This window comes from Peromyscus maniculatus, chromosome 13 (assembly GCF_049852395.1).
Source record: "Peromyscus maniculatus bairdii isolate BWxNUB_F1_BW_parent chromosome 13, HU_Pman_BW_mat_3.1, whole genome shotgun sequence".
In the NCBI taxonomy this organism is placed as follows: domain Eukaryota; kingdom Metazoa; phylum Chordata; class Mammalia; order Rodentia; family Cricetidae; genus Peromyscus; species Peromyscus maniculatus.
In genome coordinates this window covers 22678870-22703675 of record NC_134864.1, presented here as the reverse complement: position 1 = coordinate 22703675, position 24806 = coordinate 22678870, and the positions used below count along the sequence as shown (strand labels likewise).

The 24806-nt window shown below is 39.7% G+C and overlaps 1 pseudogene; it reads right to left on the bottom strand.

The window, feature by feature from the left end:
• Positions 1-639: 639 nt before the first annotated feature.
• Positions 640-15323, bottom strand: LOC121822132 (alpha-enolase-like; annotated as a pseudogene).
• Between the last annotated feature and the right edge of the window lie 9483 nt (positions 15324-24806).

Here is a 24806-nt window from a genome sequence, read left to right as displayed (position 1 = left end):
TAGAAACTCCATGGGAATATATGGTCGCTAATAACTGATTCTCTCTCTACCAGTAACACTCTAACTATTTTCTAGTTAGGTAAGGGTGAGTGCTCTTTCTCATACTTTTAACTTTATCATTATCAACAAATTTAAAGGAAGTTTTGATATGTCATCCATAAATTCTTAGACCATATTGCTTAGGACTCATAAAGAAGTGGGCAGATTCCTGTCCTCCAGCGTGCCACCATAATTAAATTATTATGTTCACATTCATAGTGTTATGGGAGATTTTTACCTGCTGTTATGGATGGGCAATTATTCAATCTGGGGGATTTTCTGTGTCTCTGAGCTGCTGAACTGCACTTTTTATTTCCTTGCAGTAGAGGCCAGTCACGCCCCACCCTGCCCTCTCAAACACCCTGTTTCCAGCTGTGACAATCAAAGGTCCTTTGGAAATTATCCATCTGCTCCTGGGAGAGAAAGACCAGATTGGATCTCATGAATACCTCCTCATCTCTCCCTTTGCTGAAGTAGGAACATGAATGATAATATCCGAGCTTCGAAAAGGCAGCTTTCTTTAACGTTTTAACTATTGCACACACATATACAATGTCTTGTGGTTTTACTCACCTCCAATTATGTTCTTTTATCCCCTTCCTATGCCGCTGGCTTCTTCTTGCCAGCTAGTCCCTCCCGCCTCGTGTCCTTTTCTTCTTTTTCCTTGGACACGCTGAGTTTAGCTAGGATTGCTTCTATGAGCATGGATAGAAAGTTACTGAAGTATGGGCAGTGGCTGTACTCCTACAAAAAAATAGCAACCTGCCCCAGGCACAGGTACTGCCCCAATGACTCCATAGGAAGGGCTGGGGCCTCATGAGCCCCGCCCCCTTCCATGATGAAAAGCTGAAGGACTAAGTCTTATGCAGATTTTATGCAGGTATCCATAGCTGTTGTTTAATAACCATTATTGTAATAATGATGCCGAATTGAGAAGACAGTGTTTCATAGCATTCCTCCCCAACTCCAGGTTCTTACAACCTTTCTGGATGCCTTCTGTGATGTCGCCTGAATCTCGACAGGGGTTGTATAGAGGTCCCACTTAGAACTAAGTACTAAACAGTCACTCTCAGGAGTTTGACCAGTTCTGAGTCTGCCTTACTTTTCACCTGCTGCAGGCCGAGCACCAGGCTGTGTGTATAAACATAAATATTTTAGAAGACACTTTGACAACATGTCCAGTTATCAGAAGAACAGTAATAAGGCACACCCTAGGGCATTTGGCTTTGACCAGGTTTATAATACATCTATTTTATTTTCCTGTGGAATGAGTCTCAAATCTAATCAGAAAGAAGTTAGCCACTCCCCACCCCCAGGCATGCTACTGCTCCAATGGGGGTTACTTGGCTGGTAGGTTGGAATTGTAGTGAGAAGGGACCACAGCTGGTTAAAATATTGTCTTTACCCCTCCAGCAGCCAAAACAGCTCCTTACAACACTATGAACACTAGTCAGTAGGGCAAGAGCTTCCAGATAGGTCCCAGCTTGACTTCTTTGCATACCATATCCAAGATGTATCTTTGGCAATAAGGTATTATAATCTAGTTTTGATGGGCAACTGAGCAATGGCAATAGCCTGTATTGTTTGGGAACCTCCCAGCCTTCCCTGGAGAAAAACTCATAGGGAGGTCTCCTGTACTTGGCATTGGGATTTTATTTAAAAACTGAGAACCTCAGTTCAGACTCTTTTAAAAGTTACATTATTATTTAATTGTATTATTTAGTAGTAGGTTTCTATGTGGACTTGCCGTGCACCTTTATTCTGGCTAGCCCTCTCCCCGCACGCTTTTCCCTATCCTGTTCTCACACAAACCTTTTCAGATCTAGTGTCTTCCCTTCTTTCATGTCACATGAGCTTTACTGCCCCCCTCCCCCAGCTGAAGCTCACCCCCAAATCACTTTTTGCTTCCTGGCCACTATAGACATTCACACAAGCTTGACAATAAAAATATAAAAATTCAAAGCTAGGATCTTCATAAAAAGAGAGAGCAGATGGCGTTTTTCTTTCTGGGCCTGGGCTACTTTCCTGAGCTTGATATTTTCCAGTCCAATCCATTTTCTTGCAAATTTCATAGTTTCATTTTTCTTAAGTGCTGAATAAAATCCCATTGTATATACATACCACATTTTCATTATCCATTCTTCAGCTGAAGGATGTCTAGTCTGATTCCATTTCCTAAATCTAGTCATTAGAGAGAGCAGCAATGAATATGGATGAGCAGGTATCTCTGTTGTAGGATATAGAGTATATTGGGTGTATTCCCAGGAGTGGTGTATCTGAATCATATGGAAGTTCTATTCTTATGTTTTTGAGACATATCCAGACTAATTTCTATAGTAGCAGCCACCAGTTTGTATTCCCACCAATTCAATTCCCTTTGGTCACATCTTTGCCAGCATTTGTTGACATTTATATTATTGATGATGGCTGTTCTGACTGGAGTGAGATAGAATCTCAAAGTAGCTTTAACTTGCATTCCCAAAGGATGATAACTTTGAATACCTTTAAAAGTATTTATTAGTCATTTGTATTTCTTTGATAATTCTCCATTCAGTTCCATAGATATTTTCTTGTTTTTGGTTGAGTGGATTTTAGTTTTTTTATGCTTAGTTCTTTGTGTAATCCATCCACTAATCTTATGTCAGATGTGTATAGCTAACATAGACTTTCTGTGTCTTCACTAACTTTATAGTTTCCTTTACTGTACAGAGACCTTTGAATCCCATGAGGTCCCATTTGACAAATTATTGGCTTTAGTTTCCAAACAACCAAAGGCCCATTGAGAATGTTTTTATCTGTGCCTATATTGTATAGAGTATATTGTGTAGAGTACTCCGTAATTATTCCTCTAGCAATCTTAGAGTTTCAGATCTTATGTTGAGGTCTTTAATCCATCTGTAATTTGATTTATATGCAGGATGAGAGACAAGGATCAAGTTTTATCTATCTATCTATATCTATCATCTATCTATCTATCATCTATCTATCTATCTATCTATCTATCTATCTATCTATCTATCTATCTATCTATCTATCTATCATCTATCTATAGGTTATTTACACACAATTTGTTTAAAATGTTATATTTTTCCTCCACTGTATTTTTGTCCTTCTTGAGAAAAAAAAAAAATCAGGTGGCTGTCATTGCATGGGCTGATCTCTGTGTCCTCTGCTCTGTTGTATTGATGTACATGTCTGGTTTTGTGTCAGAACCATGCTGGCTTTTATGAGGGTGGGTTCTGTGGTTTTTATTTTGCTAATAGAACTACAAGGAATTAGGCCTGTGGACACACTGGAGGTAACACTGGAGGTATGAAGAAGGCTCCAGATGCTAGGTGGGAAGTGAAATGACAGAAACAATAATTTGAACTAATCATATGATTACAGAGCTGGGATGTCTAGCTCTAGGTGGTCAGGCAAAGCTGTGGGCCAGTGACAGGAGAGGGTGTTAACTACAGAGGCCAGTCAAACACTGGGCCAGCCCAGGGCTGCTGGATGACATCAGGGATAGGCGTCTAAGCAGCTTGTGGTGACAGCTGACTCCAAGTTGTCAACCCCCAGTTTACTTTGCCAAGGGTTTTTGAAGGATCTAGGCCTTGGGTCCAGTTCCTCCTTGATTCTGAGGATCTAATTGTACTTGGCTAGTCACTCAGATCAACATGACATGTCATTGATCTGGGAAACTTGCACACTTACAAAGACTTTGTCAGAGTCAGTGTGCTTCACTTTGAGCAGGAGGCAGTTGCAGGACTTATCCCCAACAGCCTTGGCTATCCTCTTAGGGTTGGTCAATGTGGGATCACCCCTATCCACCTGGATGCCTGTAACTAGCTGTGAATAGCTGACATGCTTCCCAGTCGTCCTGGTCAAAGGAGTCTCCAATGGACATCACTGGATAATCTAGGATAAAGGTCATATGTGAAAAGTTTTTGTACCTCAGTAGTGAGCCTCTCTGCTGATGCAGTGAATCGGATCAGGCCAAATTAGTAAATCCAGGTTTAATCTGAACAAAACATTCCTGGGTGGTCCCAGGAGAGAGAAGAAGCCATGAGGGGAACCATGAGGGGGAAGTCTGTGAGCTGGACTTTAAATACCCTTGGGGGTAGAGCTGCTGCTTGGTGGGCTTTCTCTGGAGTGGGATCTGGGGAGAGAGAGGTGGAGCCAAGGTGAGGCTTCTACCTACCTAATCTCATTGGGTATATGTCTCCGTTAGGGCTTCCACCTAAACAATATGCAGGTCATCCAGCTGGTCAGGTATGATGTACCTCCTGGTACCATCAGAAGAATTGAAGCCAAGGTGGTATTTTCCATACCTGAAGAACTCAGAGGCAGCCATTCCATGCCAGTGATGACCTGGTCAGTATAGCAGGTCTTCCCAATTGTGTTCTTCAGCAGTCTCTTCAGCAGTTCCCTAGGTTGTTAAGTGCAAACCTACTCCCTGAACACTGTTGGTGGCCTCTTCCATGAATCTCTCCTTGATGACATTCTTCAGGTTGTGGTAGACTTCCTCTCCAATGTTCATGGCTTTCTAGAAGCTGAATGCTTAAATGTACCTACAAGAAGTATCATACATTCTTGTATGGCCAAATTGTTGCCTACATGAGTATATATATACTTAACAGCCACTGGGGAAACCTTTCCTATGTAGCAGATTTTACCACTGTCTCAAAGATCCAGGGCCTCATAGATTCCAGATGATGTGTGACTGGGTATGGCAGCCTGGAATAGACCTTTTGAGTTTCAGAGGTCAATCACAATAGTGGGATTTCCGCAACTGTCAAAGATCTCTCTAGTGTAGATTTTGAGAAAAGACACGAGCTGTTTCTGATGGCTCTTGCTGAGCAGGCAGCAGAGAGTCTTGCAGATGTGAGGAGAACATTCAGGAGAGAGATGCGGCTGCCCAACTTCTGCAGTTCCTCCATTGTGCTGTGTATTACTGTGACCCCATCATATAATTTGCCATCAGATATACCAATATCTCCAACAGTTTTGTTGTTGTTGTTGTTGTTCAGGATTGCTCTGGGTATCCAAGGTCCTTTGCATTCCCATATGAATCTAATTTTATGAAGAATTGAGTTGTCATTTTGATTGAGATTGGATTGAGTCTGTAAATTGCTTTTGGTCGGATGGACATGTTCATATTCTTCCTATCCATGAGTATAGGATGTCTTTTACCAGTGTCCTACTCATTTTTTTTCTTCAGGGTTTTAACTATCTTAATTCTAGAGCTCTTTCATTTCCTTGTTTTGATTTGTTGTGAGGTTTTAATTTTTCTTAAGGCTGTTGTGAATGGGGCTGTTTATTTGTTTCTCAGTCTACCAATGGTATATAGGAAGGGCATCGCTTTTTGAATGTTAATTAAGTTTCCTGCTACTTTGCTGAAAGTGTTCATTGTTAGCTCTGGGATTTTCTGGTGGAGTCTGATTCTATATTTTAAACACTCCACCGATTTGTTGTTGTTTTATATTTAATTAATAAGTGCCCTTTATAACACCTCTGTGAGCTAAATGCAAAGGAAGACAGGAATCATAACAGTGTGGTGCCACTGCCCAACAGTAAGCAAACTGACCTGCTCAGCCTTCAGGTTGACTTCTGGAGGCCTGGGCTTTTGTGTTTTCTTGTACTAAGTCTATCTATTTCCTCTGGCACAGAATGTGTATGCAACCAGGGCAAAATGCATTTTAAATTATTATCTTGTATAAAATAAAATTCATAGGTTTGTGCAGTTTTGAAAGTTCTGTTGATGATTTGGTTGCTTCTGGGCTACATGAATTTTTCATGGTGACGCAGATTTCAAGGGTAATTAGGCTCTAATGTTATCCAAGCTCATTCTCTCCTACAGTCATTTTAGCTAAGGGACGTATTTCCATGCTACTTAATGCCTTGTTTCTTTGAACTGCTTCATTGGGAAGCTGAAAATGAACACAAAGAAATGTATCCTAAGGTGGTTCCTTGGTGGTGGACATTCTGGCAATCAGGTTTTCAACCTAATGTCCCAAACTGAGTCCACTGGGGAAAAGAAATCCTCTTTTATGAACTAAGATAAAGGTCGTGCATCTCAGGATTCAGTGTAATTTTAATATCCAGATGCCCATGACACAGTAATGTTTTCAACAATGTTACAAATCATGAAAAAATAAATAAAGAAAATTTGGTGAAGGCAATCTGTTTGTCTCTAGAACTTACTTTCTCTTGTCTTCCAAATAAAAAGTTTCATACTCAAAATAATGAATAAGAAAAAGAAAGCAAAGTTTCTTCCGACTCATTATGAGATGAGAACTTGTAGAATGTCAAGTAAAGGTAGATTTAAGGGTCCTGGCTACCACTTCCTTTACCTAAGGGAAGCAGGCAGGATGTGAGGGAGACACTGTTTAGAAGCATCCAGTCAGTCAAGGACTAGCAGGTTGAAATCATCAACCCCTGCACTGCTGACGACCGGTGAGTCACCAGGACAGATATTGAACACAGCCATTTCCTAGGATACAACTTTTAAGGGGAAGTGAGTAGCAAATGACAGCAAACAGCACTTTGTCTTTCAGCACATGAAATACAAATAGCCAGAGAGAATTAGTTCACCTCAGGGCACGTCAGTAAAGAAAGCTCTCAGTTTATTCACTGTGTGGTGAAGATCAGGGAGGAGCCAGAGAACACAGGGAACATTTCGGGACCCAGACTCTGTCCCACCCTATGCATTCAAACATGATCTTGGAAAAGATAATAATGGGAAAGGGATGAAGGGGTAAATCAATTTTCCAAAGAAAACAAATTACTATTTAAAGAGTCTCTTCATTTCCTAGGTTTGGTTAATTTGAGCTCCTGAGCCTAATTTTTGCCCTGTTCCAGGAATACCACCAGCAAAGGGAACCTCGGGAGGAAAATCAGAGTGTTCTCATAACACTTCAAAGACTACAGGTTTTCTTTTGATACTTAAAATGAAATATGAAATTAAATTTGTTTACTTGCAATGAAATTGACATTTTGACACATACATACATGAATAGATAGAGGTCTGTCTCTAAACATCTTAACATTGATTTGTTGCATTCATTTGTTTATTCAGAAAGTGTTAATTCTAATTCAAAAAACGTTAATTGCTGAATTCTAGATACTCTGTTAGTCAATGGAGATATACCAGTGATTAATGTATATTGCAGAAAACACAGCATTCTATGTATTTAAATTTAATGTGTGTGTCAAACAAGTAACAAGTAAAATAGTATTTCACATCATCGTGGGTGAGGAGCAGATGAAGCCGGGTAATGAGTGAAAAGGACAGGCAGGTTTGTTTTGGATAGGGCCAGCGGGAGTGACCCCTATTAAGGATTTGGACAAAGCTCAGAACATTGTGGCAATGTGAGTCGTCTAAAGCCCAGCATTTGAAAAAGGAAGATAAAGAATTAAAACACCCTAAAATAGCACTGGGAAGATGACTCAGTTGGTGTAGAGTACTTGTTGGGCAAGGTGGAGCGGCTGAGTTCAGGACTCCAGAAGTTGCATAGTAAGCCAGGCAGGACAGTGCAAGCCTGTAATTCCAGCAACGTGGAGACAGAAGCAAAAGGCACTGAAGAGTTCGGGGCGTAGCCAGCCTCAATGAGTCATTTGTGCTCTAGATTCAATGACAGGAGGCTCTGTCTCAGAAAACAAGGAGAGTGGTCGAGAAAGACACTTGATGACGCCCAACTTTCATATAACCCTCCACATGAACACACATAGAGACTACACACAAAAAGGGGAGGATGTAGGATTACAATCTCTGCTTCTTATGAAATATTGTCATTCTTCTTACTTTGATAAACACAATAGTATTTTATTTTTGTGTCTCTATTGTGTTGTAGTGGGTCATGTGACTCATTCTGATGTTTGTGAATGGAAGTGGTAAGTGTCACTTTGAGCTAAGGCACTTACATGTTGGATTGAGAATTTACAAACTTTTCACCCCTGTCCAGACTAATAATTTTCAAAATAATGATCCTTTCTCTTAGCTCCCTTAATAAAAAATGACAGACTTGAAAAGACAAAGTCTTCTACTCTAAGAGCCTGAGATTTCTTCTTTCTTTCTTTTCTTTTCTTCTTCTTCTTTTTTTTTTAGGAGTTATATTACTATAGAACAGCTCCGCCTAGCATGATGAGGTTTCTTTGAATTTAGTATGCTTAAAGAAAAGCAAAGAATACTGCAGAGCTGGCCCCAGACAATTGGAATGATGTCAAACCCAAGAAGTGCATTTGGTGCATATTACATAACCATAAAGGCTGGGCTTTCTCATAGGGATTGTTTTCTGAGTGCTGGGAAATTCTATTTGGGGACCATGAAGCTAGTCCACCAGGTAAATAATGTTTGCCTAATCTGCAATGCTTTGAATTTTATGTTGAAAAGTGTGATGATTTTTTTTTAATTTGAAATTTGTATTTTTTTTCTTTTGATATGCTGGGATCCAAATCCAGGACCCTGGGCATACCAGATAAACACACTACCCATGAGCCACATCCTTATTCCCTGAAATGAGTATCTAACATGCCTACCTCTTCATATATTTTTCTAAAAATTGAACAAATTAACTTTAAAAATTTTAAATGACAGATTTGAACTTAAATTTCCAACTTAAAGTTTCAACTTCCATTTTTTTTGGTATAAGTTATCAGGCAAAACAAGGGAGAATCTAAATATCTTTCTTCTTGAAACATCTTGAAATTTTTGAAACACTAAATACTAACTTGCTAAAGATAAAGACACACAAGTCTGAACACTGAATTTTTGTCAGATGTCTTGAGTTTTGTTGGGAAAAGGTACGTCACAAGTAAATAGATACACACCTTGATGCTGTGTGGGTTTATTCTTCCTGGCATTGTTGTTGTTGGAAAAGGAGATGGAGCTCCTTTGATGCGATCTCTTTAATTTTTTCCCTCAGAAACACCACGTACTTGATAAATCAATGGTCATGATTGTTTCAATGTGAGCCAGAGAGGTAGCGATTGAAGGGAAGACAGGCTGATGCTCTCGGTGAGGACATGCAGGTGTTCCTGTGTTCTCATTCACTGGGTACCTGTCATATCAATGAAAGGAAAATAGATTTGATTGCATTTGGCAGTTGCTTTCCACTAACAGAATTTGTGAAAGACGGGCTTGTTCAAGGTTGAATTCCCAATTATTTCCTGCTGTAAGAAGCAAGATAAAACAACGTCTTCAGTATCCAATGCAATTAGCTTTTATATTGACTTATTTCTAATGTGAAAATCATATTCCCTTTGGAGGAAGACAGAGCAGGTGCTGTTCTAGAGAAGTGAATGAGTGTATTTGTTTGGCTGCTTGTTTCTGTGTCTCTGAGATCAAAAGTCTAAAGAAACATAATGCAGGATATAGCAGAAATTATACTGTGAAAACATTTAATTAATACATTACACATTTTATTCCTCTTCCCATAAATTATAGTCTCCCAACATCATTAAATGTCACCTTATCCAGCCAGATGCAGTGGCTCATGCCTGTAATTCCAGATATGAGAGGCTGAGGCAGGAGGATTGTTACCAGTTTGAGGCCAGTGTCATTGTTACCAGTTTGAGGCCACTGTTATCCATACAGCGAATTCAAAGCCTGAAAGGGCTACAGAGTGAGTCTCTGCCTCAAAAATAAAACAACTGTATTTCTCAAAGAAAAGGGGGAGCACACAGTAGCATGATTCACAGTAACTTGAAAGGGGGAGCAACACATGTGTCCATTGACAGGTGAATGGGTAGACAGAATGGAACATACATATACCATGTGTTCAGCTTTAAAAATTAAATACATTTAAATGCATGGAGTAGCATGGGCAAAGCCCAAGGATCTCATTCTGTGGAAAGTAAGACAAGAGGGCAAATATTGCATGATTCTACTTACATGAGATATCTAAAGTGGTCGAATGCTTGGAAACAGAAAGCAGAGTGGCAGTTGCCAGGGTCTAGGGGAAAGAGGAGTCACCATCTGGGAGAAGCAGGACAGCAGCATTGAAAACATTGTGATCTCCAAGGCTCATCTGTCTGAGATTCATTCCTGACTCCTTCAACTTCAAGGCTTGTAACACTGAGCAAACTGACTCATTACCCATTCCTGAAGTTTACTTTTTAAATGTGCCCATAATAAAACTTGTCTAGGATGGGGGCGGGGGTAGCTCAGTCTAAGAGTCTATACTCGGCACAATTCCCATCTCAATCGGGTGAAAGAAAATAAAGAGATACTAATATGAAATAGAAAAATCTCATTTTGTAGCTCATGGATGAAATGACTTTATTTTGCCCATGAAAAATCCTACTTCAGTACTTGGCGCTCAATCCTCAAAATGTGCCATTATTTTTTATTATCATTGAAAAGAACTATGAGAATTAGCAAACATGAATTTCCCAATATTGCTTGTAGAAAATAATGGTCAACTTCAAATGAGAAGCCTAAGCCTTCTCCTACTACATTGAATATAGAACAGGAAAAACAGAGCAATTATTCTATAACCATTTTTTTTTGTACAAATGCATGGAAGCAAATTTCTCATCCCATTTTCTAGGATCCTCCCAAATTCCTAAGCTGTTTGCTTGTACCTAACATGAGTGACATCTGGGTCTAGAGATTAGCAGAGCTCAGTTACCAAATGCATAGATATTTAAAAGATAGACATCAAGCTGATAAACTGTTGAATCAATCTATCCTTTTACTTTGAAAACCATGCTTTCATGAAGGCTAGACTAGATTTTAGAGTTAACATGATGTTCCATGTTGGAACCTGGTGACTTTAGAAGGCAAGCTTGTGGCTCTATTCTTCCTTTCATCAGGTCAAAGGATGCTGGCATTGGCAATGAAAGGTCATGGAGTTTAACCTAAAATTCCTCCATAGAGAGAATCCAAATTTCAACAATAACAATTCAAGCTGTGAACGCAGTGTCCAAGGAATTCCTTTTTTTTAGACTGATTCCAAGGAGCACACTTATCTTACATTTCAACCTTTTGAGAGAGGATGGCTTTCTAATTGATGATACTTTACAACGGCTGTCACACAAGTGGCAGCCGTGACAAGGCTGTTAGTGCCCACACATGCATGAATTTGATCACAGCTGTTTACAGCTAACCTGATGTCACAAGGGCTGTGTGCCTTGTTGGCTCTTCCCGAATTGTCAAATGTCTACTTAAAATGTCTCCAAAAGGATTATGTTGTGAATTGGCAGTGAAGCAAGTTAGTGCTGTGCAAGAAGACAGAAACAGTAGGCAGAAATTGAATGTTAGAGAAATAAATGCTTATTGTTAGAATATTGCAACTTTATATTTGCCTTCAAAGTAGCAACCAATGAAATTTAAAATATGGGTGCCCATAAAGAGGTGAAGTCTTAGATACTTTCTTGCTTAGTTTATTGATTATCTATTGATACAATAACATTGCATAACCCCACTCATAAATTCCTAGGTTTAAAGCAATTGGTCTACAATCATGAAAGCATCTGGTCAAGGCAAACAGTATCTAGGTGGCTTGACTTCTCAGGTCTCCATTAACATGGTTCCTAGACACCTCCTAGGGCCCACAGGCTAGAGGAGCATGTTTTTCTCTTTTTTATGATTGAATACAAAAAGAATGAATGAAAAAAAGAAGGCATGCACTCAGGTACACATATTGGGAGATCTGGAAGCAATTAAAGGGAGGAGATGGTACTTGATATGATCTTAATACACCGTGTTTATGTATGAAATTCTCAGATACTTGGCATAAGTAAAGGGGTATACCTAGGCAAGAGAATTCTAAGACAAATACCCTGACTCACCATGCCCAGAAACAGTAGAAAGAGTCCAGAAGTTCATCATGGTTTATGGAAAGTGTAGAAGGGGTATTTTTTTTTTATTTGCGCAAGTGAAGTTGTAAGGACAGTGGCCAAATATCTGGCCACAAGCTATTATATCCAGTACAACCCAAACAAGCTGTCTAAATACAGACATTTGTTAAAGATGAAGAACATCCTGACAATTCAGACTCATCTTTTTATTTCTACCACAAGTCTTTCTCTATTTATTCAGCCATGGTCTTGATTATTAACAGAGGAATTAGAAAGCTAAAGAGCTGAATATTTATGTGAAGCCACTCAAAAGAAACAAGCTATAAATGAACAGCGATGCTGCAATTGTTGAATGTAAGAGGTTTTCTTTTTATCTTTTGACATAGGATCTCAGTAGGTGTCCCAGCCTTGAGCTTTTAATCCTCTTTTCTCAACTTCCAAATGCTGATTATTAATTTGTTCTTTCATTTACTGAGTAACATGGTTGTTACTGAATAAAGATATAAAGTATTATAGGTCTATTTTCATTTTGTGTATATGAGCACCATGTGAGTAAAGTTTCTTCTCTGTGAGTATGGATACATATCACCCTTTTCCAGATACCCATGGAAACTATACATTCTGTAAATAACTATTTTATTCCTTCCCAGAAAGCTCTGGATTCATATCTTGAAGCAGTCACAAACAAGATCATAGATTTGTAGCCCAAATAAGAAAAGTGCATTCTCCCAGTTCTGGGGTCAAAAGTAAGAAACAAAGGTGTGGGAAGGCTGCTCTCCATCAAAGGCTCCAGCAGAGGGCTGTACCTCACCTAGGTCATCTTCTAGGCAGCTTCTAGCCTGTGACTACAAATGTCCCATCTCTGTCTCCATCTTTACATGCTCTTCTTTTCTCATTGCTGTGTCTCTTCTCTGCTATTCTTTTGAGGACCATCAGCAGTAGATTCAGGTCCAAGAGCAAAACTTAGGATTCTAACCCAGGATAAGGCAGAGGTGGAGAGGAGATAGGCAGACAAGTATTGGAGATACTCTTTTGTCATAGTTTCAAATGTTTTTCTTTTACTACTTCCTTATTTTTGAGATTATAATTACATCACTTTCCCCTTTTCTTTCCTCCCTCCAAGCCCTCTCTCATACTCCTCATTACTCTTTTTCCAGTTCATGGCTTCTTTTTTAATTAATCATTGTTTCATGCATGCATGTTGCGTACATAAATATTCCTAAATACAACGTGCTCAGTCTGTATAATGTTACTTGTATGTATATTTTCGGGGATGACCATTTGAAATCTAATAATTAATTGATGTGCTCTTCCCTGGGAAGACCATTTGGCTCCTCTCAGCATTCCTCAGCTGCCTATAGTTCATTTTATAGGGTTGAGGCCACATGGTCTTTCTCCATCCATTTGGCATGTCTATTGATGTTCTTGTTCATCTCATGTTTAGGCGGTCATGTTGGTGAGACTTTGTAGGTGCAGCTTCTGACATGCCTAGGAGACACAGTCTCACAGCAATCTCCCTGATCCTCTGGGTCTGACATCTTTCTGTTCTCTCTTTTGCAATGTTACCTGAACTGTAAGTCAAGTGATTTTTATAGTTGCCATAGCATTCAGGTTCTTACGCTCATTTGGAAGTTAGTATTTGATTAAAAATTTCATCATTTTGTCTAATTTTCAAGAATTTGTCATAAAATTCCCCATTGTGTTCTTTTACCTTCCTTGTAGGTCTTGATTTAATTGAAGAATAATTTCTGTACTGAATAGAAGTTTTATTTTGGTGGGTACTGTTAGATGTGTATTAAAGTATACAGAGTGAAATCAAGGTATAGATTGTATAAAACATTTGCAGTACTCTTAAAGCTCTGGTGTCTCCATTTCTGAGCCGACCATCAATCCCCTTCCAAAGAGGAAAAGATAATTGTCACTTCTATAATCATTGATTGCTTTTGCCTATTGCACAACTTTTCTTTTTCCTATGTTCTTCATTTTATTCTCTCCTTCTTCCCCCTCATGTATATGTTTGTTCCTGTGTGTTTGTGCATGTTGATACATAGTATTGTTATGTAGCCCAGGCTGGCCTTGAACTCTTGACCCTTCTGCTTCAGCCTGCTGACTGCTGGATCACAAACATGTGTGTGCCAGCACACCTGACCCACAGAAATTCATGTAAAGGGATTCATGTTGTACGTGTTCTTTCGCTTGGGAACTTTAGCCCAGTGGAGCTTTTAAGGTTCTTTCACAGTGTTAGTGCAGCTTTATTCTTTGATTTCTTAAAGTTTATTCTGTGGCATGAGCTCACTGAGGACTTTGTGCATTCTCCTGTTGATTGCTGCTTCCAGTTTTGGCAATAAAAATTCTGACGTGATATGTTTTGTAAAAAATAGTTTCATTTTTTCCAGATAGATAAGGAAAACACAGCATCTAAGTTGTAGGTGTATGAAAGCCAAACTATATAAGCAAAATTAAAGTATTTCCTGTAATTTGTGTATTATGTTACAGTACCCCATAAACGTATGAGGGTTCTACTCACTCTACAATATCACCAACTGGTTTCCCATTTTTATAGACATTTAATCAGGGCTTGCTCTGACTTGCAGAGAGGTGCCCATGTGGAGGTCTAGGGAAAGCTTATGGAAGTCACTCTCTTTCTTCCATGTGAGATGAGTCCTGAGGGTTGAATTTAAGTTGTCAGGCTTGGTGACAGCAAGGACCTTTATGCATTGAACTATTTCTCTGGCCTATAATTTTCAGCAGTAGGAATTTTTTTTTGGGGGGGGGGCGGTTGAAAAGCAGGCATTGCTACATTGCCCAGGCTGTCTCTCTAGCCATAAGTGATTTTTTTTTTTTTTGGTCTCAGCCCCCAAAGTAACTGGGGCTACAGACATGCTTCTATGTCTCCTCCTTATTAGGGTTTTAATTGTTTTTAGTGTATAGAATAGTGGGTGTTATCGCAGCATTTCCACACATTATGGCATGTATTTTGTTCATCCTGACACTTTCATTGTCTTCTCATCCCCTTCAGCCATCTCACGCATTTTTCTTCTTCTAAGTGCTCTCCCTTATACTTTCATTATAAATACACACATTATATATTTATATTTAATTAAATATATACTTAAAATTTTATTCTGCATCTGAGAGAAAAGATGCAACATTTGTTTTCTTGGTTTGGCTAATTTCACTTAACATGATGATCTCTAGTTCCATCCATTTTTTTTCCACAAATAATAGGATTTTGTTCTTCTTTATGCTTGAAATAAAAGTTTGCTGTGTACACACACTGTAGTTTCTTTATCGATTCCTGTGTTGATAGACATATAGGCTGGTTTTACGGTTTGGCTGTTGTGAATAGTGTCATAATAAATGTACTGTAGGGTGAGGAAGACGGCTCGGTGAGGAAAGGCACTTGCTGCCATGCTTAACGAACTGAGTTTGACACCACCAGAATCTACAACGTTGAAGGAGAGAACTGACGCCTTCGAATTGGCCTCTGGCTTCCACATGTCATGTCCTTGTGCCCCATCTCAAAAAAAATGTGAAAAGGAAAAGAAACTTAAGTAAATAAACATGCATGTACAGTTGTGTTTGTAGTATACTGATATAGATTCATTCAGGTATAGACCCAGAAGTGCCCAGCACAAACACGGTAGTTCTCTTTTATTTTGTGAGACACCTCTATACTAATGTGTATAGTGACTGCGCTGGTGACATGTCTCCCAGCAATGTATGAGAGACCCTTGTTCCCTGCATCCTGACCAGCTTTCATTCTTTCTTGTCTTGATGATAGCCAATATGCCAGGGTGAGTGAGAATCTAACGGCAGACTTGGTTTGCACTTCCCTGATGACTAAGGCTATTCATACCTCCCCCACATCGTTATTGACATTTATGTTTCTCCTTTCGCTATCTGTCAATTCAATTAACCTCTCAATTTGTTTATTAGATGCTTTGGATCGTGTGTGTGTGTGTGTGTGTGTGTGTGTGTGTGTGTGTGTGTGTGTTTTACTCTTCTAGTTTATTTTATATTCTAGATATTAATCTACTGTCACAAGAATAGCAGGCAAATATGTTTCATTATTCTGTACTGTACTGCAGCTTTTAAATGTTACACAATCCTATTTGTCAAGTTTTAGTATCATTAGAATTATGATTGATGATTTTTCATATTATGACTGTTGTTACTATCCACATAGTTCATCCTTTATTTGTTTTAAACTATCTTTTACTATCAATAACATCTATACAGGCATAGTTAAGTTTGGATCTGTTAAATACAATATCCAGTCATTTGTACTTCCACTTACATTGGCCCATTTTCCTCTTGGTAATGGAAAATATTTTTTCTGTTTTTTTTTTCACTTCTTCAGATGTCCTGTCATATTTTAGATATTGTGTATAAATTATGATATAAAATTTTTCATGAATTCTGCTCTTTTGTCCAGGAACAGAATTCTAAGCCCTTCTTTGGCTGTATGACGATCATAGCATGGTTTGGAGTGCTCATAATGAAGTTCAGCTTTGCTGTGTCACAGCACTGAGCACCATGTGATTAGCCCTACTCCGATTGCCTGAATCACCACGGACTTTCCAGATTGCCTGCATTTGAGATGAGAGAGGGTAGATGGCAAAATTATGTTCATATATGGCTTTTCTGTACTATTTTTAATATACCAAAGTAGGACTGTTGGAGAAGGGTATAGGTACCCCATCTCAGTGAGTTGGTTAGTATTGATTAATGTAAGGCTGTGCTAAGGAGGTGAGATGAGAAAGAAACCTCTACAGTCTTACCCTCTGGCATTAGTAATCTCTCCTCATGTTACCTCCTCTACCCTCCCTCCATTCCCTACCTCAGTTTAACCCTTTCTGTTCCATTATCCCCTATTAAGCCTTTATGCTACTGCATTCTATCTTCATTGAGTAGATAGTTATACACATTTACATCACCCATTTATCAGCTGATGGACATCTGGGCTGTTTCCACTTCCTGGCTATCATAAATAGAGTAGAGATGATCGCGTATTTATATATTAGGCTATAGAGACATTTGGGCGGTAGAGCTGGATCATGTGGTAGATCGACTTCTAGGAGAGAGCCTCCACACTGGTTTCCATAGTGACTACACCACTTTGTACTCCCACCAGCAGTGAGTAAGTGTTTCTCTTCTGCCACTTCCGTGCCAGCATTTACTGTAATTTTTTCTTCTTTTTGATCTTAACCATCTTGACTAGGTTATGCTAAAGCTTCCAAGTAGTTTTAATTTGCTTTTTCCTAATGGTTAAAAAAAATACAAATAAGCTACAAAATAGTCCTAACCCTTAACACAACTCGCTGTTGGACCTTTTAACTAATTCTTCTTTGCCTGTTCTATTCCCCCACTTAGAAGACTTGCAAACATTACATCCAGCTCTTGCTCAAATAGTGCCTTCCTTCCACACTTCCTCATCCACACTCCACGTCTTTCCCCGTTGTTAACTGAAGTTAACTGAAGTAATTTCAGAGAGCTTGCTGACAGGTCCACACTGCCTACTGACCATTTTCAGCCTGCTGGATTTCAAAGGCTGTTGGATTAGATTAACAAACAAAGACTAAATCCACCTCAGTTCTGAATTCATCAACTCAGATCCCCACATGTTCCCATTGTGATTCTTCCCTCTGGCATTAATAATCCCTCTTCTTCCCATGAATCTTTGCAGCATGTCTACAGTGTCACAAGCTCTACATATTTTGTGATATTCTGGCTAAATCTCCTGAGCTCTGACTTCTCCTTGGTAACTCTCAGCCTTTGTCTCAACCATGCCTTTGTCTCAACCTGAAAAATCTATGGATAAACAAAGCTGAGGAGACCAAAATAAGAATAGGGTATCCTTTGTTTTTCTAACAAATCTGGAGGGAAAGTTGAGTTCTACCCTGAGGCACCATGGATTAACTTTATCTAGCTGAGAATGGTGGTTAATGAGGGCTATTCTTGTTAGAGAAAACGCAAATCGTGTTTAGCACTTAGATCTATTCTTCTGTCTTAAGTACAGCTTAAGTGCAGTTATACTTTTTCTAGTTCTGCTCTCTGAGGGTTTTATTATTTAAATTTTCCTCTAGAGTTGAAATGCTGAGATGGAGACACTTCCAATTATGTGGGGACCTTGGGTATTTATTTTACAGGGGGTTCAGGCTGTCAACACATCACCCTCCATCCATGGGAGGCAAACTGTAGCAGAGTGCAGAGTAAGGCATCCCATGTTCATTCCATCACATCTTTGCAGAATGTAAAGACATTTGAAATCTCCCGCTAGACTCTAACCAACAAAGGAAAATGGCATTGGCTCTGGTTTAGCATCCTTCCACTTCTGATCTGGTCCTAAATATCTGATTTTTTTTCTTTTGAAAATTATTTCTCTTTCTCTTGGTGAGGTTGTCAGTCAAGGCACACTGACTTCTTTTTGGGGAAAATGTCATTTCCTCTGGGGATTCTAGATGTGTGGGCTTTGAGTCTGAAGTTAATAGATGGAAGACTAAGAAAGAAAACAAACAAAAAAAAAACCAAGCAAACAAAAACAAAACAAAAAACCAAACTAAGCCTCTTTGGCAATGTTGCCTGTCATCAGAAACATGTTAAGAAAACTGTCACTCAGCTTCCCTGAGCTGAGCTGTTCCCACCTCACTGAGCAGCACCCTCTCCAGGGCCATCACCGGTTGTGGAACCTTCCTAAATCCTAATGATTTTTTTTGTTAAATTGCCCAGGACTTTCTTGTATTATTTATATAGAAATATGACTCATAAAATTGTCTAGATTATAGGCAATCCTAACAGTAATTACTTACTCTATAATCTACCTCTAATTTTGATTCTTTGCCACACAAATATTTATTTTAATATTTAGAGCAGAATTCTGAAGGAGCTATTGAAGCGTAAGTCGGAGCTCTGAGGGAAGTTGTAACCGTTTTAGTCAGAACACAGTCTTAATGGCAAGAACCTTCATCTTTGTTTAGCAGAGCAACAGGACAGTGGTTCAGCTGTCCCCGGGGCCAACAAGGTTTAGAACTGAACTGCACAGAGAAGCCTCTGTGGGGAGCACGTGATGTAGAGGGGTGAGTCATAGCCAGTGCTTTCTACTTCCGGGAGGAGTTATACTCTGGCCTGGCTTTCCTCTTCCGCTTCTCCTCTTGGCTTCCTCTGCTGGGGGAAAGAAATGTTTAGAAAAAGATTGTTCACTCCCAGGAAAATAACAATGCCCGTGTAAGGACGAAGGTGGCTGAAACTCAGCCCTGTTCTCAGGGAAGCCACGGGAGTCACAGGTATTCAAACGGAACAACCCCCTTTAAATGAGGCAGCATCCCTCAGTTCTAACCAGCTACTTCTGGCAGGAAGATTTATTCAATATTGCTCTATCTTCTGATATCATCAAAAGTCATTAGAAAAAATGATGTTTTTATTAAATGTATAATATCTTTATTATATATTAAAATTGATTTAAGAAATAAATTCAGTCATCATTCCAAGGAAACCAACACACCTTTTGCTCTTAGGCTACAGAGAAACAAAGCAATTATATTTGATACAAATTTGAGGCATTTAAAACTCTTGGGAGCATAGTATTTCAATTTGTTTTTAACACATCATACTTGTAAACCCTAAAAGGATACCTGAGTTGTGAATGCATACCACCAGATACCACTCAAGGTCCTTGAGGGCCTAACTGTGCTGGAGGACACATGGGGACAGTGTGAAAACTCTTCTGTTGCTGGTATCTTAGGAGCCTGGTGTACCTTACTTGGTTGGAAAGGTGAATCACTCTGTGCGATTGTGTATTCAGTCACTCTGTGACGTGTAGGGACAGATTCAGGGACATTCGTTGTTGATACAAGTTTATGAAGCTTGCTCTTTTCAGGTCTCAAATCCTCAGAGCTTAGCAATGAATGATGTGCCCATGTCACTTTACTTTGGGGCTACTATGGTTCACTGCTGAATTCCTGAGGAAAGCAACCCACTGTCTTGTCATGGAGGGGCTTCAAGCTTAGAGGAGAATAAGATTGGCACCACTGTCTGGATGCATTAGGCAAACTATAGTGGTTTCAGACAGGCAGTTTCCAAAATACGTCAGCCTCATTTACACCACACACACACACACACACACACACACACACACACACACACACACATTGTAGAAATATATAGCAAATATATATGGTAAATCTATCTATCTATCTATCTATCTATCTATCTATCTATCTATCTATCTATCTATCTATCTATCTATCCATCCATCCATCCATCCATCCATCCATCCATCCATCTGTCTATCTATATTAAAAAGTGGCATTGTTTTTCTCTGTGACACAAGAGTCCCAAATACAGGCAGCAGGTGATTTCTGACACACATTGCTTTTAGTAAGGACTAGAAATAGGGAAACCAGAGTGAACCTCTATTTCCTAATGCTTATACAGAAGAAAGAACTCAATCGCCTTAGGAACAAGATTAAAATAATCATGGAAACGAGAGACTACAGCACAAAATTACCAAGGGTTACAACAATGACAGTCTCAAAACACAGGATGGAGAGGTCCAAGTGTGTCTGTGAAAGCAGAAACGTCTGTCCGCTTGTTCACGGAAATCACTGTTTCAATAAACATGAGCATGCTATTCATGAATTCTCTAATGAACCTAAGCAGGAGGAAGGAAAGGGTGGGAAGGGGCTGACCCATGGGCACTGTTAGAACTGGATAGGAAAAGTTAGGGTGTGATCTGGCAGTAGAGAGCCTGTGGATGACAATAGCCTGCACTGTGTCTCACACTAGAGGAATGGACTTCAGTGTCTTTACTGTAAGTAAATGAAAAGTATTTGAGGCTCTAGATGTGTATCAATTTGTTCAAATGGTATATAATAGATTTGTGTATTAAAATAATACCCAGTACCCCACAAACAGAGGCAAACATTATGGTTTTGTGTTATCAGTTAAAAATAAACTTTAAATACAAACAAAATAATCTGGATTCTGGAAATACACAAGCTGGAAGTGAAAGAATATGATTATTTGATTTTTACCTTTCATAGACAGACTCAAGTGGTATAATATGCATATGAAGTCTGACATGTGTGTTAATCTAGGTTGTTCTTGTGTGTTCAGGCTTCTACTGTTGGGGAAAAATATACTGTTTCTATTAAAATAAATCTGGCTTATCAATGTTGAACTTATATAAGTTATTTATTTGAGTACATAATGATAATAAAGAAATTATGACCCTTATATAGCTTCAATTTTAATCACATCAAAATACTAGCTAAATTGTGGATACTGGTTATTTATTTTTTTGTTTTACAGAAAACTGAGATGCAAATATTATTTTAAATTGGCGTAATGTCCTGTGTTTTGCAGGTGGAGCAGTCAGAACTTTAAACTTTATCATAGCCTCTGCATTTTTTGCCACCTAGAGGGACCACCTTGTTTTAATGTGGCCTCGGACATCAATAGAGAGGAGTCAGCATGTCTCAGAGAGGAATGGGAGCCGGGAGGGGCTTTTGGAGGATGAGGAAAGACTACAGACTGTCAATGAATAAGGAAATCACGTGAGGGAAAGACAGGGCTTAACAAGGCCCAAACACACAGCTGGACTCTTTCTGGGCTGGAGTAGAAGAGCAACAGCAACAGACCATGCTGCTGAGCAATGGTAAATAAGCCACTTGGGGACTGCCCTGAGTGGCCCATCCCACAAGGGTCATTGCGGTTACCAGTGCCTGGGTACCCTGAGCAGAGATAACCGGAGTGTTCAGCAATGTGTGAGCCTGTCAGAAACGGGTAAGACTCAACTATAGAAATGACCTTGCGGTACGGCTTTTCTTTGTAGTAATGGTTAGCTAGATTAGGTGTTTAAAGATTAATTCGATTCAGTTCCCCCTCCCCCTCTCTCTTCTCCCCTCATCTTTATATAATCCTCATTCCCTTCAAACATGAAAACAGAAATCAATAAATAAAAATATCTCAGCTTTCCTGCAGACTCGTTGTCTCCCAAGGAGATTAAGCATCTTATTTCTGGGTCTAAAGAAAAAGGGTTTATTTTACCAAAGATTTGACACGGGTCTGTTGCGGAGCGCGAGGAAGCAGGGGCGGGAGGCTCGGAAGGCTTACTGGCATTTATATGCAGTTGTGGCTGGGTACCCAGCTCGGTTCTTCACACCTTCTTCTGGAAGTGTCTTTAGTCCTCCTGACAGCAGGATTAATGGCTGTGCTCAGAAGAAAGCCGAATGTCAAAACAGTTTTCTTCCTGAGCTGTCTGCCCCCCCCCTTTTTTTTGTGCCATGTAAGCTGTTCCCTCGCCTAGGTTAGATGGGATGAATATTCTTTTGGAGTTCTTTGTGGCGGCCCACGGAACCCGAAAGCAAAAGAGTAAAGGGATCAAAGAGTGCGTGATATCCATCCTCCGATGGTGTGGGAAGAGGTAGTCTGAACTTCAGCAACACTGTCCCCATGGGTAACAAACAGGTCACCGGGGTCCTGCCGCTTGTGACACATAGGATGTCAGCTCCAGAGCTGTCCAGAGGAATTCCTTTGCTGTTATTTTCATCACCTTCTTATTTACTTTTAGTTAGCAAACTAGGCAGTGACAGTTTTTGCTGTCACCTCCCATCATGACCCCAGTAATCATTGCTACTGTTCCATGAAGAATGTCTGCGATGTGAACGATGTCTGAGAGCCGAGGAAGACTGAGGAATCATTCTCCATCACTTTGATTAAGCAGCTGGAGTCGGGACAGGTTGGATCTTTTCAGCACCATCTGTGTGTTTAGGATCCTCTCATCTCCTATACAACCTTCATGAACACACAGCCAATGACTGCACTAAATCAGAGTAAATAGTGTGCAGTACCAAGCCTCATGGATTATAAGGCCTGTGCCTTCTGCCTGGAGGAGAAGCAGGGAACGCATGGCTGTGCCCACAGCCACATCTCCCTCTCAGGCTCTTTCCCACGTCTGCACAATCTGAAGGCACCCATTCATGGACTTGGAATCTGACTCAGGACCCGTTGTCTAGAAGAGGGGCCTAGAAATCAACACACCATTTCTGTGCACAGCAGCAGTGAGAGGCTTGAACATATTAACAGTGCATGCCCATTCATTTCAAAAGTGCGTAGGAGGTAATGGGAGAATTAGGAATCATTCAATAGAATGGAGTCATTATCTTGAGGTATAAAAGGAAAAAAGTAATTAGCATAAATCCAAAATAAAAAGAACCTATGTGAAATACAATCCCAACGATGTCATTCATGCCAGATACTTAATATAAATATCAGGATGAAGGTTGATTGAGAAGGCTGGTGTCTAAGCCCTGGGGGTGGAGGATGACTCAGTCAGGAGAGTGCTGGTTGGATAAGCAGGAGGACTTGAATTTGGATCCTTTGTACCCATGAGAAATGCTGGGCAGAGCTGCATATGCTTCTAATCCCAGCCCAGGGGAAGGAGAGACTGGCGGCCCCCTGGGGCTCCCTGGCCAGCGAGTGACATGTAATTGGTGAGCTCTAGATTCAAAGAGAGACCTTGTCCTGGAAATAAAGTTGGAGAATGACTAAGGAAGGTCTATGATATTTAACGTCTGAACTCCACAGACATGTGCATTACATGCCTGGGTACCTACATACACATGTGCACCCACATACATGAACATGTACACACAGAGACACCATCCATACAAATAAATATTGTCTATCATTAACTGCTTGTAGTTTTTGAAGGTCTCAAATAGACATGGCTCATAAAATTAAGGATCTTTTTTCCTTCTTAGGGAAATAAAAATAACATGCATAAGACAATTGGCAAAGGATACACCGAATAAACCGAAGATCATTCTATCTGAGCTAGAGTGATGTCAGCCAAGCAAAATATACTGAAATAATATGTAAGATTCAGATGGCAAGTTAGAATAAAATGAGCTGTATTCACTTTAAAAATGACTAACACAGTCACGTAGGATAGCATTTTCCAAAGCAGATTCATTGAGAAATGAGTGGTTGAACATTTAGGCCTGGGCACCGTGGAAGAAATACTTTCTAAAACTAAGAATCAAAGGGCACAAGGAAGGGAGCTCATAGATCATCGAGACTATCAGAAGAGAGATGCCAGAATTCTTTAATCAAATGGGTGGCAGGAAGTATGCCTTAGGGAAGCCTGCTTCCTGGTTAGAATGATGGTTTCTACCCAAACATTCACACCAACACTAATTCCAATAGAAATTATGAAGAGTTGTGGCCTTTAGGGGCTGATAAAGGCAAAGGTGGTCCCCTAATGAGTTGGAGTAGCTCCCACATGAAAGGACTGGCATTGAAGGGAGTGTTATCTTGCTTTTTCTACTTTTTACTCTGTGGGGACACAATGACACAATTCTACACTGTGTCTGTTGCAGAGAGACAGCATGAGATATAAGTATAGACATCTTGATCTTAGATTCCTCAGTGTCAAGAACAGTAAAAACTAAATTTCTGTCATTCACAAATTAGCCAAGCTATAGCATCATGTTACAGCAACACTAGGTATGTTCTGCCTCCTGGAGGCTGCCTCTGTTCCTAGGGCAGCAACTCACCTCTCTGGCTATACTCATCTTTCTAACGCTGACCTGCCTGTCTCCTTCTTATGAGGATATTCTTATGAGGATAATAGGACTGCCTTAGTACTTTCTGGGTAAATGAGAACATTCTTCCTATGTCAGGACCAATAATTATAAGACAATAGTCTAGAACATTTGCCATACTGGGTAACATATTCATAGGTTTCTGAAATTAGGTATGGATCTTTTAAAGGATGAGCATAATGTAGACACTACACGGCTCCCCAAACATCAGAAATGTAGGTCCTCTGCAGAAGAGTTTATTCTCTGCAAGCATAAACAATAATGCTGACTTCAGATTTTTTTCTGTGTCAGCAGAATACTGTGAATCCATTTTACTTATACATATACATGAACATTTATCAGGCTATCCTAGGACATACTAAGAAAATCTGTCTT